Source organism: Micromesistius poutassou (assembly GCF_964030765.1).
Source record: "Micromesistius poutassou genome assembly, chromosome: 5".
Taxonomy (NCBI): Eukaryota; Metazoa; Chordata; class Actinopteri; order Gadiformes; family Gadidae; genus Micromesistius; species Micromesistius poutassou.
This window is the reverse complement of record NC_140275.1, coordinates 5,663,529-5,680,383: the sequence shown is the minus strand read 5'-3', so window position 1 is coordinate 5,680,383 and position 16,855 is coordinate 5,663,529. Positions and strand designations below refer to the sequence as shown.

The 16,855-nt window shown below is 44.3% G+C and overlaps 15 non-coding genes across 15 annotated transcripts; all 15 read right to left on the bottom strand.

Moving 5' to 3' along the window:
* Window positions 1–174: 174 nt before the first annotated feature.
* On the bottom strand, window positions 175–247 carry AC3HAE_014443 (transfer RNA arginine (anticodon CCU)). Its single transcript has one exon. It is a non-coding gene; the product is annotated as a tRNA-Arg (tRNA).
* A 1,078-nt stretch (window positions 248–1,325) lies between these two features.
* Window positions 1,326–1,398, bottom strand: AC3HAE_014431 (transfer RNA arginine (anticodon CCU)). Its single transcript has one exon. It is a non-coding gene; the product is annotated as a tRNA-Arg (tRNA).
* A 1,065-nt stretch (window positions 1,399–2,463) lies between these two features.
* On the bottom strand, window positions 2,464–2,536 carry AC3HAE_014419 (transfer RNA arginine (anticodon CCU)). Its single transcript has one exon. It is a non-coding gene; the product is annotated as a tRNA-Arg (tRNA).
* Window positions 2,537–3,626: 1,090 nt separating this feature from the next.
* Window positions 3,627–3,699, bottom strand: AC3HAE_014406 (transfer RNA arginine (anticodon CCU)). The gene has a single exon. It is a non-coding gene; the product is annotated as a tRNA-Arg (tRNA).
* Window positions 3,700–4,779: 1,080 nt separating this feature from the next.
* AC3HAE_014394 (transfer RNA arginine (anticodon CCU)) lies at window positions 4,780–4,852 on the bottom strand. The gene has a single exon. It is a non-coding gene; the product is annotated as a tRNA-Arg (tRNA).
* A 1,078-nt stretch (window positions 4,853–5,930) lies between these two features.
* Window positions 5,931–6,003, bottom strand: AC3HAE_014380 (transfer RNA arginine (anticodon CCU)). The gene has a single exon. It is a non-coding gene; the product is annotated as a tRNA-Arg (tRNA).
* Window positions 6,004–7,068: 1,065 nt separating this feature from the next.
* Window positions 7,069–7,141, bottom strand: AC3HAE_014368 (transfer RNA arginine (anticodon CCU)). Its single transcript has one exon. It is a non-coding gene; the product is annotated as a tRNA-Arg (tRNA).
* Window positions 7,142–8,231: 1,090 nt separating this feature from the next.
* On the bottom strand, window positions 8,232–8,304 carry AC3HAE_014356 (transfer RNA arginine (anticodon CCU)). Its single transcript has one exon. It is a non-coding gene; the product is annotated as a tRNA-Arg (tRNA).
* A 1,080-nt stretch (window positions 8,305–9,384) lies between these two features.
* On the bottom strand, window positions 9,385–9,457 carry AC3HAE_014344 (transfer RNA arginine (anticodon CCU)). Its single transcript has one exon. It is a non-coding gene; the product is annotated as a tRNA-Arg (tRNA).
* Window positions 9,458–10,547: 1,090 nt separating this feature from the next.
* On the bottom strand, window positions 10,548–10,620 carry AC3HAE_014332 (transfer RNA arginine (anticodon CCU)). Its single transcript has one exon. It is a non-coding gene; the product is annotated as a tRNA-Arg (tRNA).
* Window positions 10,621–10,994: 374 nt separating this feature from the next.
* AC3HAE_014320 (transfer RNA arginine (anticodon CCU)) lies at window positions 10,995–11,067 on the bottom strand. Its single transcript has one exon. It is a non-coding gene; the product is annotated as a tRNA-Arg (tRNA).
* Window positions 11,068–12,151: 1,084 nt separating this feature from the next.
* AC3HAE_014308 (transfer RNA arginine (anticodon CCU)) lies at window positions 12,152–12,224 on the bottom strand. Its single transcript has one exon. It is a non-coding gene; the product is annotated as a tRNA-Arg (tRNA).
* Window positions 12,225–13,314: 1,090 nt separating this feature from the next.
* Window positions 13,315–13,387, bottom strand: AC3HAE_014295 (transfer RNA arginine (anticodon CCU)). The gene has a single exon. It is a non-coding gene; the product is annotated as a tRNA-Arg (tRNA).
* A 374-nt stretch (window positions 13,388–13,761) lies between these two features.
* AC3HAE_014283 (transfer RNA arginine (anticodon CCU)) lies at window positions 13,762–13,834 on the bottom strand. Its single transcript has one exon. It is a non-coding gene; the product is annotated as a tRNA-Arg (tRNA).
* A 1,530-nt stretch (window positions 13,835–15,364) lies between these two features.
* AC3HAE_014271 (transfer RNA arginine (anticodon CCU)) lies at window positions 15,365–15,437 on the bottom strand. The gene has a single exon. It is a non-coding gene; the product is annotated as a tRNA-Arg (tRNA).
* Between the last annotated feature and the right edge of the window lie 1,418 nt (window positions 15,438–16,855).

The following is a 16,855-nucleotide window of genomic DNA, read 5'->3' as shown; positions in this document are numbered from 1 at the left end:
CAGTGTGTGGCACAATCCCTATGCCAGCACAGGATTCTTGATTTGGATGTCAATTGCAATTAATTTTTAGACTGAAACATTGAAAACATATGATTCTAGCAGAGGATGATTTTGATCCATCGACCTCTGGGTTATGGGCCCAGCACGCTTCCGCTGCGCCACTCTGCTTGAATTCACCCCAGACGGGACTCGAACCCACAATCCCTGGCTTAGGAGGCCAGTGCCTTATCCATTAGGCCACTGGGGCGAACGTTATTTTCTGACATGAGATTTGAAGAAAAAATAATCAACGACCAATCAAGGTTTGAAATACATAAGGACAATGCATGTGCGTGTGTATCGTCTTTCTTCAACCCCAGTCTTACTACCAATCCCTCACTCAAATCGTCTTCCTAACAGATATTGTCAAATACTTTTTGAGGAATATTGGACACTCATTTTCATCCCAATGTGAGACAAACTCTTTATGCTTGGTAGGGAGGGTGGGCTAGAATGACGATGGCACTCGCATTCAATGCTTGATCCTTTGTACAGCAATGATTCTAGCAGAGGATGGTTTCGATCCATCGACCTCTGGGTTATGGGCCCAGCACGCTTCCGCTGCGCCACTCTGCTTTACATTCCCAACACACGGAATCTACCATCAGATTCTTGCCCTATCCTGCTTTTTATTAATACTGTAAACAACCTTTTGACTCAAATTAGTGGCTCATAGTTTCAAAAGGGAGGATATGGACCTCCAGCATAACTCTGCTTTTCATGTAAAAAATGGAGTCCAACTGCAATTCTCTGGGCCGATCCACCTGTTAAATGATTGTTTAAAAAACATTTGGACTGAAATGTGCTGCTAATGGTTTTAAGAGAATGGCTCTGTACCTATATCTCCAATTCTGCTGGTGCCACAATGACTTCAGACATCCACATGAAAGTGATGTAGCCATCACTATATCTGGAATTAACTTTGAGGCCTGATACATTATACTGCTAGCAGAGCATGGTTTCGATCCATCGACCTCTGGGTTATGGGCCCAGCACGCTTCCGCTGCTCCACTCTGCTTTGCATTTAAAGAACATGGAGTCAAATTGTAAACCCTGGCTCAATCCACATTGTAATGCTTATTGTATCTCAGCTTATAGTTCCAGCATGACTTGAGAGGTGGGAACAGTCCCTATGCCAGCACAGGATTCTTGATTTGGATGTCAATTGCAATTAATTTTTAGACTGAAACATTGAAAACATATGATTCTAGCAGAGGATGGTTTTGATCCATCGACCTCTGGGTTATGGGCCCAGCACGCTTCCGCTGCGCCACTCTGCTTGAATTCACCCCAGACGGGACTCGAACCCACAATCCCTGGCTTAGGAGGCCAGTGCCTTATCCATTAGGCCACTGGGGCGCACGTTATTTTCTGACATGAGATTTGAAGAAAAAATAATCAACGACCAATCAAGGTTTGAAATACATAAAGACAATGCATGTGCGTGTGTATCGTCTTTCTTCAACCCCAGTCTTACTACCAATCCCTCACTCAAATCGTCTTCCTAACAGATATTGTCAAATACTTTTTGAGGAATGTGAGACGAACGCTTTATGCTTGGAAGGGAGGGTGGGCTAGAATGACGATGGCACTCGCTTTCAATGCTTGATCCTTTGTACAGCAATGATTCTAGCAGAGGATGGTTTCGATCCATCGACCTCTGGGTTATGGGCCCAGCACGCTTCCGCTGCGCCACTCTGCTTTACATTCCCAACACACGGAATCTACCATCAGATTCTTGCCCTATCCTGCTTTTTATTAATACTGTAAACAACCTTTTGACTCAAATTAGTGGCTCATAGTTTCAAAAGGGAGGATATGGACCTCCAGCATAACTCTGCTTTTCATGTAAAAAATGGAGTCCAACTGCAATTCTCTGGGCCGATCCACCTGTTAAATGATTGTTTAAAAAACATTTGGACTGAAATGTGCTGCTAATGGTTTTAAGAGAATGGCTCTGTACCTATATCTCCAATTCTGCTGGTGCCACAATGACTTCAGACATCCACATGAAAGTGATGTAGCCATCACTATATCTGGAATTAACTTTGAGGCCTGATACATTATACTGCTAGCAGAGCATGGTTTCGATCCATCGACCTCTGGGTTATGGGCCCAGCACGCTTCCGCTGCTCCACTCTGCTTTGCATTTAAAGAACATGGAGTCAAATTGTAAACCCTGGCTCAATCCACATTGTAATGCTTATTGTAACTCAGCTTATAGTTCCAGCATGACTTGAGAGGTGGGCACAGTGTGTGGCGCAATCCCTATGCCAGCACAGGATTCTTGATTTGGATGTCAATTGCAATTAATTTTTTGACTGAAACATTGAAAACATATGATTCTAGCAGAGGATGATTTTGATCCATCGACCTCTGGGTTATGGGCCCAGCACGCTTCCGCTGCGCCACTCTGCTTGAATTCACCCCAGACGGGACTCGAACCCACAATCCCTGGCTTAGGAGGCCAGTGCCTTATCCATTAGGCCACTGGGGCGCACGTTATTTTCTGACATGAGATTTGAAGAAAAAATAATCAACGACCAATCAAGGTTTGAAATACATAAGGACAATGCATGTGCGTGTGTATCGTCTTTCTTCAACCCCAGTCTTACTACCAATCCCTCATTCAAATCATCTTCCTAAGAGATATTGTCAAATACTTTTTGAGGAATATTGGACACTCATTTTCATCCCAATGTGAGACGAACTCTTTATGCTTGGTAGGGAGGGTGGGCTAGAATGACGATGGCACTCGCTTTCAATGCTTGATCCTTTGTACAGCAATGATTCTAGCAGAGTATGGTTTCGATCCATCGACCTCTGGGTTATGGGCCCAGCACGCTTCCGCTGCGCCACTCTGCTTTACATTCCCAACACACGGAATCTAACATCAGATTCTTGCCCTATCCTGCTTTTTATTAATACTGTAAACAACCTTTTGACTCAAATTAGTGGCTCATAGTTTCAAAAGGGAGGATATGGACCTCCAGCATAACTCTGCTTTTCATGTAAAAAATGGAGTCCAACTGCAATTCTCTGGGCCGATCCACCTGTTAAATGATTGTTTAAAAAACATTTGGACTGAAATGTGCTGCTAATGGTTTTAAGAGAAAGGCTCTGTACCTCTATCGCCAATTCTGCTGGTGCCACAATGACTTCAGACATCCAAATGAAAGTGATGTAGCCATCACTCTATCTGGAATTAACTTTGAGGGCTGATACATTATACTGCTAGCAGAGGATGGTTTCGATCCATCGACCTCTGGGTTATGGGCCCAGCACGCTTCCGCTGCGCCACTCTGCTTTGCATTTAAATCACATGGAGTCAAATTGTAAACCCTGGCTCAATCCACATTGTAATGCTTATTGTAACACAGCTTATAGTTCCAGCATGACTTGAGAGGTGGGCACAGTGTGTGGCGCAATCCCTATGCCAGCACAGGATTCTTGATTTGGATGTCAATTGCAATTAATTTTTAGACTGAAACATTGAAAACATATGATTCTAGCAGAGGATGGTTTCGATCCATCAACCTCTGGGTTATGAGCCCAGCACGGTTCCGCTGCGCCACTCTGCTTGAATGCACCCCAGACGGGACTCGAACCCACAATCCCTGGCTTAGGAGGCCAGTGCCTTATCCATTAGGCCACTGGGGCACACGTTATTTTCTGACATGAGATTTGAAGAAAAAATAATCAACGACCAATCAAGGTTTGAAATACATAAGGACAATGCATGTGTATCGTCTTTCTTCAACCCCAGTCTTACTACCAATCCCTCATTCAAATCGTCTTCCTAAGAGATATTGTCAAATAATTTTTGAGGAATATTGGACACTCATTTTCATCCCAATGTGAGACGAACTCTTTATGCTTGGTAGGGAGGGTGGGGTAGAATGACGATGGCACTCGCTTTCAATGCTTGATCCTTTGTACAGCAATGATTCTAGCAGAGGATGGTTTCGATCAATCAACCTCTGGGTTATGGGCCCAGCACGCTTCCGCTGCGCCACTCTGCTTTACATTCCCAACACACGGAATCTAACATCAGATTCTTGCCCTATCCTGCTTTTTATTAATACTGTAAACAACCTTTTGACTCAAATTAGTGGCTCATAGTTTCAAAAGGGAGGATATGGACCTCCAGCATAACTCTGCTTTTCATGTAAAAAATGGAGTCCAACTGCAATTCTCTGGGCCGAACCACCTGTTAAATGATTGTTTAAAAAACATTTGGACTGAAATGTGCTGCTAATGGTTTTAAGAGAAAGGCTCTGTACCTCTATCGCCAATTCTGCTGGTGCCACATGAAATGAATGAAAGTGAAAGTGATGTAGCCATCACTCTATCTGGAATTAACTTTGAGGGCTGATACATTATACTGCTAGCAGAGGATGGTTTCGATCCATCGACCTCTGGGTTATGGGCCCAGCACGCTTCCGCTGCGCCACTCTGCTTTGCATTTAAATAACATGGAGTCAAATTGTAAACCCTGGCTCAATCCACATTGTAATGCTTATTGTAACGCAGCTTATAGTTCCAGCATGACTTGAGAGGTGGGCACAGTGTGTGGCACAATCCCTATGCCAGCACAGGATTCTTGATTTGGATGTCAATTGCAATTAATTTTTAGACTGAAACATTGAAAACATATGATTCTAGCAGAGGATGATTTTGATCCATCGACCTCTGGGTTATGGGCCCAGCACGCTTCCGCTGCGCCACTCTGCTTGAATTCACCCCAGACGGGACTCGAACCCACAATCCCTGGCTTAGGAGGCCAGTGCCTTATCCATTAGGCCACTGGGGCGAACGTTATTTTCTGACATGAGATTTGAAGAAAAAATAATCAACGACCAATCAAGGTTTGAAATACATAAGGACAATGCATGTGCGTGTGTATCGTCTTTCTTCAACCCCAGTCTTACTACCAATCCCTCACTCAAATCGTCTTCCTAACAGATATTGTCAAATACTTTTTGAGGAATATTGGACACTCATTTTCATCCCAATGTGAGACAAACTCTTTATGCTTGGTAGGGAGGGTGGGCTAGAATGACGATGGCACTCGCATTCAATGCTTGATCCTTTGTACAGCAATGATTCTAGCAGAGGATGGTTTCGATCCATCGACCTCTGGGTTATGGGCCCAGCACGCTTCCGCTGCGCCACTCTGCTTTACATTCCCAACACACGGAATCTACCATCAGATTCTTGCCCTATCCTGCTTTTTATTAATACTGTAAACAACCTTTTGACTCAAATTAGTGGCTCATAGTTTCAAAAGGGAGGATATGGACCTCCAGCATAACTCTGCTTTTCATGTAAAAAATGGAGTCCAACTGCAATTCTCTGGGCCGATCCACCTGTTAAATGATTGTTTAAAAAACATTTGGACTGAAATGTGCTGCTAATGGTTTTAAGAGAATGGCTCTGTACCTATATCTCCAATTCTGCTGGTGCCACAATGACTTCAGACATCCACATGAAAGTGATGTAGCCATCACTATATCTGGAATTAACTTTGAGGCCTGATACATTATACTGCTAGCAGAGCATGGTTTCGATCCATCGACCTCTGGGTTATGGGCCCAGCACGCTTCCGCTGCTCCACTCTGCTTTGCATTTAAAGAACATGGAGTCAAATTGTAAACCCTGGCTCAATCCACATTGTAATGCTTATTGTATCTCAGCTTATAGTTCCAGCATGACTTGAGAGGTGGGAACAGTCCCTATGCCAGCACAGGATTCTTGATTTGGATGTCAATTGCAATTAATTTTTAGACTGAAACATTGAAAACATATGATTCTAGCAGAGGATGGTTTTGATCCATCGACCTCTGGGTTATGGGCCCAGCACGCTTCCGCTGCGCCACTCTGCTTGAATTCACCCCAGACGGGACTCGAACCCACAATCCCTGGCTTAGGAGGCCAGTGCCTTATCCATTAGGCCACTGGGGCGCACGTTATTTTCTGACATGAGATTTGAAGAAAAAATAATCAACGACCAATCAAGGTTTGAAATACATAAAGACAATGCATGTGCGTGTGTATCGTCTTTCTTCAACCCCAGTCTTACTACCAATCCCTCACTCAAATCGTCTTCCTAACAGATATTGTCAAATACTTTTTGAGGAATGTGAGACGAACGCTTTATGCTTGGAAGGGAGGGTGGGCTAGAATGACGATGGCACTCGCTTTCAATGCTTGATCCTTTGTACAGCAATGATTCTAGCAGAGGATGGTTTCGATCCATCGACCTCTGGGTTATGGGCCCAGCACGCTTCCGCTGCGCCACTCTGCTTTACATTCCCAACACACGGAATCTACCATCAGATTCTTGCCCTATCCTGCTTTTTATTAATACTGTAAACAACCTTTTGACTCAAATTAGTGGCTCATAGTTTCAAAAGGGAGGATATGGACCTCCAGCATAACTCTGCTTTTCATGTAAAAAATGGAGTCCAACTGCAATTCTCTGGGCCGATCCACCTGTTAAATGATTGTTTAAAAAACATTTGGACTGAAATGTGCTGCTAATGGTTTTAAGAGAATGGCTCTGTACCTATATCTCCAATTCTGCTGGTGCCACAATGACTTCAGACATCCACATGAAAGTGATGTAGCCATCACTATATCTGGAATTAACTTTGAGGCCTGATACATTATACTGCTAGCAGAGCATGGTTTCGATCCATCGACCTCTGGGTTATGGGCCCAGCACGCTTCCGCTGCTCCACTCTGCTTTGCATTTAAAGAACATGGAGTCAAATTGTAAACCCTGGCTCAATCCACATTGTAATGCTTATTGTAACTCAGCTTATAGTTCCAGCATGACTTGAGAGGTGGGCACAGTGTGTGGCGCAATCCCTATGCCAGCACAGGATTCTTGATTTGGATGTCAATTGCAATTAATTTTTTGACTGAAACATTGAAAACATATGATTCTAGCAGAGGATGATTTTGATCCATCGACCTCTGGGTTATGGGCCCAGCACGCTTCCGCTGCGCCACTCTGCTTGAATTCACCCCAGACGGGACTCGAACCCACAATCCCTGGCTTAGGAGGCCAGTGCCTTATCCATTAGGCCACTGGGGCGCACGTTATTTTCTGACATGAGATTTGAAGAAAAAATAATCAACGACCAATCAAGGTTTGAAATACATAAGGACAATGCATGTGCGTGTGTATCGTCTTTCTTCAACCCCAGTCTTACTACCAATCCCTCATTCAAATCATCTTCCTAAGAGATATTGTCAAATACTTTTTGAGGAATATTGGACACTCATTTTCATCCCAATGTGAGACGAACTCTTTATGCTTGGTAGGGAGGGTGGGCTAGAATGACGATGGCACTCGCTTTCAATGCTTGATCCTTTGTACAGCAATGATTCTAGCAGAGTATGGTTTCGATCCATCGACCTCTGGGTTATGGGCCCAGCACGCTTCCGCTGCGCCACTCTGCTTTACATTCCCAACACACGGAATCTAACATCAGATTCTTGCCCTATCCTGCTTTTTATTAATACTGTAAACAACCTTTTGACTCAAATTAGTGGCTCATAGTTTCAAAAGGGAGGATATGGACCTCCAGCATAACTCTGCTTTTCATGTAAAAAATGGAGTCCAACTGCAATTCTCTGGGCCGATCCACCTGTTAAATGATTGTTTAAAAAACATTTGGACTGAAATGTGCTGCTAATGGTTTTAAGAGAACGGCTCTGTACCTCTATCGCCAATTCTGCTGGTGCCACAATGACTTCAGACATCCAAATGAAAGTGATGTAGCCATCACTCTATCTGGAATTAACTTTGAGGGCTGATACATTATACTGCTAGCAGAGGATGGTTTCGATCCATCGACCTCTGGGTTATGGGCCCAGCACGCTTCCGCTGCGCCACTCTGCTTTGCATTTAAATCACATGGAGTCAAATTGTAAACCCTGGCTCAATCCACATTGTAATGCTTATTGTAACACAGCTTATAGTTCCAGCATGACTTGAGAGGTGGGCACAGTGTGTGGCGCAATCCCTATGCCAGCACAGGATTCTTGATTTGGATGTCAATTGCAATTAATTTTTAGACTGAAACATTGAAAACATATGATTCTAGCAGAGGATGGTTTCGATCCATCAACCTCTGGGTTATGAGCCCAGCACAGTTCCGCTGCGCCACTCTGCTTGAATGCACCCCAGACGGGACTCGAACCCACAATCCCTGGCTTAGGAGGCCAGTGCCTTATCCATTAGGCCACTGGGGCACACGTTATTTTCTGACATGAGATTTGAAGAAAAAATAATCAACGACCAATCAAGGTTTGAAATACATAAGGACAATGCATGTGTATCGTCTTTCTTCAACCCCAGTCTTACTACCAATCCCTCATTCAAATCGTCTTCCTAAGAGATATTGTCAAATAATTTTTGAGGAATATTGGACACTCATTTTCATCCCAATGTGAGACGAACTCTTTATGCTTGGTAGGGAGGGTGGGGTAGAATGACGATGGCACTCGCTTTCAATGCTTGATCCTTTGTACAGCAATGATTCTAGCAGAGGATGGTTTTGATCAATCAACCTCTGGGTTATGGGCCCAGCACGCTTCCGCTGCGCCACTCTGCTTTACATTCCCAACACACGGAATCTAACATCAGATTCTTGCCCTATCCTGCTTTTTATTAATACTGTAAACAACCTTTTGACTCAAATTAGTGGCTCATAGTTTCAAAAGGGAGGATATGGACCTCCAGCATAACTCTGCTTTTCATGTAAAAAATGGAGTCCAACTGCAATTCTCTGGGCCGAACCACCTGTTAAATGATTGTTTAAAAAACATTTGGACTGAAATGTGCTGCTAATGGTTTTAAGAGAAAGGCTCTGTACCTCTATCGCCAATTCTGCTGGTGCCACATGAAATGAATGAAAGTGAAAGTGATGTAGCCATCACTCTATCTGGAATTAACTTTGAGGGCTGATACATTATACTGCTAGCAGAGGATGGTTTCGATCCATCGACCTCTGGGTTATGGGCCCAGCACGCTTCCGCTGCGCCACTCTGCTTTGCATTTAAATAACATGGAGTCAAATTGTAAACCCTGGCTCAATCCACATTGTAATGCTTATTGCAACGCAGCTTATAGTTCCAGCATGACTTGAGAGGTGGGCACAGTGTGTGGCGCAATCCCTATGCCAGCACAGGATTCTTGATTTGGATGTCAATTGCAATTAATTTTTAGACTGAAACATTGAAAACATATGATTCTAGCAGAGGATGGTTTCGATCCATCGACCTCTGGGTTATGGGCCCAGCACGCTTCCGCTGCGCCACTCTGCTTGAATACACCCCAGACGGGACTCGAACCCACAATCCCTGGCTTAGGAGGCCAGTGCCTTATCCATTAGGCCACTGGGGCGCACGTTATTTTCTGACATGAGATTTGAAGAAAAAATAATCAACGACCAATCAAGGTTTGAAATACATAAGGACAATGCATGTGCGTGTGTATCGTCTTTCTTCAACCCCAGTCTTACTACCAATCCCTCACTCAAATCGTCTTCATAACAGAAATTGTCAAATACTTTTTGAGGAATATTGGACACTCATTTTCATCCCAATGTGAGACGAACTCTTTATGCTTGGTAGGGAGGGTGGGCTAGAATGACGATGGCACTCGCATTCAATGCTTGATCCTTTGTACAGCAATGATTCTAGCAGAGGATGGTTTCGATCCATCGACCTCTGGGTTATGGGCCCAGCACGCTTCCGCTGCGCCACTCTGCTTTACATTCCCATCACACGGAATCTAACATCAGATTCTTGCCCTATCCTGCTTTTTATTAATACTGTAAACAACCTTTTGACTCAAATTAGTGGCTCATAGTTTCAAAAGGGAGGATATGGACCTCCAGCATAACTCTGCTTTTCATGTAAAAAATGGAGTCCAACTGCAATTCTCTGGGCCGATCCACCTGTTAAATGATTGTTTAAAAAACATTTGGACTGAAATGTGCTGCTAATGGTTTTAAGAGAAAGGCTCCGTACCTCTATCGCCAATTCTGCTGGTGCCACAATGACTTCAGACATCCAAATGAAAGTGATGTAGCCATCACTCTATCTGGAATTAACTTTGAGGCCTGATACATTATACTGCTAGCAGAGGATGGTTTCGATCCATCGACCTCTGGGTTATGGGCCCAGCACGCTTCCGCTGCGCCACTCTGCTTTGCATTTAAATAACATGGAGTCAAATTGTAAACCCTGGCTCAATCCACATTGTAATGCTTATTGTTACGCAGCTTATAGTTCCAGCATGACTTGAGAGGTGGGCACAGTGTGTGGCGCAATCCCTATGCCAGCACAGGATTCTTGATTTGGATGTCAATTGCAATTAATTTTTAGACTGAAACATTGAAAACATATGATTCTAGCAGAGGATGGTTTCGATCCATCGACCTCTGGGTTATGGGCCCAGCACGCTTCCGCTGCGCCACTCTGCTTGAATACACCCCAGACGGGACTCGAACCCACAATCCCTGGCTTAGGAGGCCAGTGCCTTATCCATTAGGCCACTGGGGCGCACGTTATTTTCTGACATGAGATTTGAAGAAAAAATAATCAACGACCAATCAAGGTTTGAAATACATAAGGACAATGCATGTGCGTGTGTATCGTCTTTCTTCAACCCCAGTCTTACTACCAATCCCTCACTCAAATCGTCTTCCTAACAGATATTGTCAAATACTTTTTGAGGATTATTGGACACTCATTTTCATCCCAATGTGAGACGAACTCTTTATGCTTGGTAGGGAGGGTGGGCTAGAATGACGATGGCACTCGCATTCAATGCTTGATCCTTTGTACAGCAATGATTCTAGCAGAGGATGGTTTCGATCCATCGACCTCTGGGTTATGGGCCCAGCACGCTTCCGCTGCGCCACTCTGCTTGAATACACCCCAGACGGGACTCGAACCCACAATCCCTGGCTTAGGAGGCCAGTGCCTTACCCATTAGGCCACTGGGGCGCACTTTATTTTCTGACATGAGATTTGAAGAAAAAATAATCAACGACCAATCAAGGTTTGAAATACATAAGGACAATGCATGTGCGTCGTCTTTCTTCAACCCCAGTCTTACTACCAATCCCTCACTCAAATCGTCTTCCTAACAGATATTGTCAAATACTTTTTGAGGATTATTGGACACTCATTTTCATCCCAATGTGAGACGAACTCTTTATGCTTGGTAGGGAGGGTGGGCTAGAATGACGATGGCACTCGCATTCAATGCTTGATCCTTTGTACAGCAATGATTCTAGCAGAGGATGGTTTCGATCCATCGACCTCTGGGTTATGGGCCCAGCACGCTTCCGCTGCGCCACTCTGCTTTACATTCCCAACACACGGAATCTAACATCAGATTCTTGCCCTATCCTGCTTTTTATTAATACTGTAAACAACCTTTTGACTCAAATTAGTGGCTCATAGTTTCAAAAGGGAGGATATGGACCTCCAGCATAACTCTGCTTTTCATGTAAAAAATGGAGTCCAACTGCAATTCTCTGGGCCGATCCACCTGTTAAATGATTGTTTAAAAAACATTTGGACTGAAATGTGCTGCTAATGGTTTTAAGAGAAAGGCTCTGTACCTCTATCGCCAATTCTGCTGGTGCCACAATGACTTCAGACATCCAAATGAAAGTGATGTAGCCATCACTCTATCTGGAATTAACTTTGAGGGCTGATACATTATACTGCTAGCAGAGGATGGTTTCGATCCATCGACCTCTGGGTTATGGGCCCAGCACGCTTCCGCTGGGCCACTCTGCTTTGCATTTAAATAACATGGAGTCAAATTGTAAACCCTGGCTCAATCCACATTGTAATGCTTATTGTAACGCAGCTTATAGTTCCAGCATGACTTGAGAGGTGGGCACAGTGTGTGGCGCAATCCCTATGCCAGCACAGGATTCTTGATTTGGATGTCAATTGCAATTAATTTTTAGACTGAAACATTGAAAACATATGATTCTAGCAGAGGATGGTTTCGATCCATCGACCTCTGGGTTATGGGCCCAGCACGCTTCCGCTGCGCCACTCTGCTTGAATACACCCCAGACGGGACTCGAACCCACAATCCCTGGCTTAGGAGGCCAGTGCCTTATCCATTAGGCCACTGGGGCGCACGTTATTTTCTGACATGAGATTTGAAGAAAAAATAATCAACGACCAATCAAGGTTTGAAATACATAAGGACAATGCATGTGCGTGTGTATCGTCTTTCTTCAACCCCAGTCTTACTACCAATCCCTCACTCAAATCGTCTTCATAACAGAAATTGTCAAATACTTTTTGAGGAATATTGGACACTCATTTTCATCCCAATGTGAGAGGAAATCTTTATGCTTGGTAGGGAGGGTGGGCTAGAATGACGATGGCACTCGCATTCAATGCTTGATCCTTTGTACAGCAATGATTCTAGCAGAGGATGGTTTCGATCCTTCGACCTCTGGGTTATGGGCCCAGCACGCTTCCGCTGCGCCACTCTGCTTTACATTCCCATCACACGGAATCTAACATCAGATTCTTGCCCTATCCTGCTTTTTATTAATACTGTAAACAACCTTTTGACTCAAATTAGTGGCTCATAGTTTCAAAAGGGAGGATATGGACCTCCAGCATAACTCTGCTTTTCATGTAAAAAATGGAGTCCAACTGCAATTCTCTGGGCCGATCCACCTGTTAAATGATTGTTTAAAAAACATTTGGACTGAAATGTGCTGCTAATGGTTTTAAGAGAAAGGCTCTGTACCTCTATCGCCAATTCTGCTGGTGCCACAATGACTTCAGACATCCAAATGAAAGTGATGTAGCCATCACTCTATCTGGAATTAACTTTGAGGCCTGATACATTATACTGCTAGCAGAGGATGGTTTCGATCCATCGACCTCTGGGTTATGGGCCCAGCACGCTTCCGCTGCGCCACTCTGCTTTGCATTTAAATAACATGGAGTCAAATTGTAAACCCTGGCTCAATCCACATTGTAATGCTTATTGTTACACAGCTTATAGTTCCAGCATGACTTGAGAGGTGGGCACAGTGTGTGGCGCAATCCCTATGCCAGCACAGGATTCTTGATTTGGATGTCAATTGCAATTAATTTTTAGACTGAAACATTGAAAACATATGATTCTAGCAGAGGATGGTTTCGATCCATCGACCTCTGGGTTATGGGCCCAGCACGCTTCCGCTGCGCCACTCTGCTTGAATACACCCCAGACGGGACTCGAACCCACAATCCCTGGCTTAGGAGGCCAGTGCCTTATCCATTAGGCCACTGGGGCGCAGGTTATTTTCTGACATGAGATTTGAAGAAAAAATAATCAACGACCAATCAAGGTTTGAAATACATAAGGACAATGCATGTGCGTGTGTATCGTCTTTCTTCAACCCCAGTCTTACTACCAATCCCTCACTCAAATCGTCTTCCTAACAGATATTGTCAAATACTTTTTGAGGATTATTGGACACTCATTTTCATCCCAATGTGAGACGAACTCTTTATGCTTGGTAGGGAGGGTGGGCTAGAATGACGATGGCACTCGCATTCAATGCTTGATCCTTTGTACAGCAATGATTCTAGCAGAGGATGGTTTCGATCCATCGACCTCTGGGTTATGGGCCCAGCACGCTTCCGCTGCGCCACTCTGCTTGAATACACCCCAGACGGGACTCGAACCCACAATCCCTGGCTTAGGAGGCCAGTGCCTTATCCATTAGGCCACTGGGGCGCAGGTTATTTTCTGACATGAGATTTGAAGAAAAAATAATCAACGACCAATCAAGGTTTGAAATACATAAGGACAATGCATGTGCGTGTGTATCGTCTTTCTTCAACCCCAGTCTTACTACCAATCCCTCACTCAAATCGTCTTCCTAACAGATATTGTCAAATACTTTTTGAGGATTATTGGACACTCATTTTCATCCCAATGTGAGACGAACTCTTTATGCTTGGTAGGGAGGGTGGGCTAGAATGACGATGGCACTCGCATTCAATGCTTGATCCTTTGTACAGCAATGATTCTAGCAGAGGATGGTTTCGATCCATCGACCTCTGGGTTATGGGCCCAGCACGCTTCCGCTGCGCCACTCTGCTTGAATACACCCCAGACAGGACTCGAACCCACAATCCCTGGCTTAGGAGGTCAGTGCCTTATCCATTAGGCCACTGGGGCGCACTTTATTTTCTGACATGAGATTTGAAGAAAAAATAATCAACGACCAATCAAGGTTTGAAATACATAAGGACAATGCATGTGTGTGTGTGTATCGTCTTTCTTCAACCGCAGTCTTACTACCAATCCCTCACTCAAATCGTCTTCCTAACAGATAATGTCACATACTTTTTGAGGAATATTGGACACTCATTTTCATCCCAATGTGAGACGAACTCTTTATGCTTGGTAGGGAGGGTGGGCTAGAATGACGATGGCACTCGCTTTCAATGCTTGATCCTTTGTACAGCAATGATTCTAGCAGAGGATGGTTTCGATCCATCGACCTCTGGGTTATGGGCCCAGCACGCTTCCGCTGCGCCACTCTGCTTTACATTCCCAACACACGGAATCTACCATCAGATTCTTGCCCTATCCTGCTTTTTATTAATACTGTAAACAACCTTTTGACTCAAATTAGTGGCTCATAGTTTCAAAAGGGAGGATATGGACCTCCAGCATAACTCTGCTTTTCATGTAAAAAATGGAGTCCAACTGCAATTCTCTGGGCCGATCCACCTGTTAAATGATTGTTTAAAAAACATTTGGACTGAAATGTGCTGCTAATGGTTTTAAGAGAAAGGCTCTGTACCTCTATCTCCAATTCTGCTGGTGCCACAATGACTTCAGACATCCACATGAAAGTGATGTAGCCATCACTCTATCTGGAATTAACTTTGAGGGCTGATACATTATACTGCTAGGAGAGGATGGTTTCGATCCATCGACCTCTGGGTTATGGGCCCAGCACGCTTCCGCTGCGCCACTCTGCTTTGCATTTAAATAACATGGAGTCAAATTGTAAACCCTGGCTCAATCCACATTGTAATGCTTATTGTTACGCAGCTTATAGTTCCAGCATGACTTGAGAGGTGGGCACAGTGTGTGGCGCAATCCCTATGCCAGCACAGGATTCTTGATTTGGATGTCAATTGCAATTAATTTTTAGACTGAAACATATGATTCTAGCAGAGGATGGTTTCGATCCATCGACCTCTGGGTTATGGGCCCAGCACGCTTCCGCTGCGCCACTCTGCTTGAATACACCCCAGACGGGCCTCGAACCCACAATCCCTGGCTTAGGAGGCCAGTGCCTTATCCATTAGGCCACTGGGGCGCACGTTATTTTCTGACATGAGATTTGAAGAAAAAATAATCAACGACCAATCAAGGTTTGAAATACATAAGGACAATGCATGTGTGTGTGTATCGTCTTTCTTCAACCCCAGTCTTACTACCAATCCCTCACTCAAATCGTCTTCCTAACAGATATTGTCAAATACTTTTTGAGGAATGTGAGACGAACGCTTTATGCTTGGTAGGGAGGGTGGGCTAGAATGACGATGGCACTCGCTTTCAATGCTTGATCCTTTGTACAGCAATGATTCTAGCAGAGGATGGTTTCGATCCATCGACCTCTGGGTTATGGGCCCAGCACGCTTCCGCTGCGCCACTCTGCTTTACATTCCCAACACACGGAATCTACCATCAGATTCTTGCCCTATCCTGCTTTTTATTAATACTGTAAACAACCTTTTGACTCAAATTAGTGGCTCATAGTTTCAAAAGGGAGGATATGGACCTCCAGCATAACTCTGCTTTTCATGTAAAAAATGGAGTCCAACTGCAATTCTCTGGGCCGATCCACCTGTTAAATGATTGTTTAAAAAACATTTGGACTGAAATGTGCTGCTAATGGTTTTAAGAGAATGGCTCTGTACCTATATCTCCAATTCTGCTGGTGCCACAATGACTTCAGACATCCACATGAAAGTGATGTATCCATCACTCTATCTGGAATTAACTTTGAGGCCTGATACATTATACTGCTAGCAGAGGATGGTTTCGATCCATCGACCTCTGGGTTATGGGCCCAGCACGCTTCCGCTGCTCCACTCTGCTTTGCATTTAAAGAACATGGAGTCAAATTGTAAACCCTGGCTCAATCCACATTGTAATGCTCATTGTAACTCAGCTTATAGTTCCAGCATGACTTGAGAGGTGGGCACAGTGTGTGGCGCAATCCCTATGCCAGCACAGGATTCTTGATTTGGATGTCAATTGCAATTAATTTTTAGACTGAAACATTGAAAACATATGATTCTAGCAGAGGATGGTTTCGATCCATCGACCTCTGAGTTATGGGCCCAGCACGCTTCCGCTGCGCCACTCTGCTTGAATTCACCCCAGACGGGACTCGAACCCACAATCCCTGGCTTAGGAGGCCAGTGCCTTATCCATTAGGCCACTCAATGATCGCCGCTCAATGATTCTAGCAGAGGATGGTTTCGATCCATCGACCTCTGGGTTATGGGCCCAGCACGCTTCCGCTGCGCAACTCTGCTTTACATTCCCAACACACGGAATCTATCTTTTCATGTAAAAAATGGAGTCCAACTGCAATTCTCTGGGCCGATCCACCTGTTAAATGATTGTTTAAAAAACATTTGGACTGAAATGTGCTGCTAATGGTTTTAAGAGAAAGGCTCTGTACCTCTATCTCCAATTCTGCTGGTGCCACAATGACTTCAGACA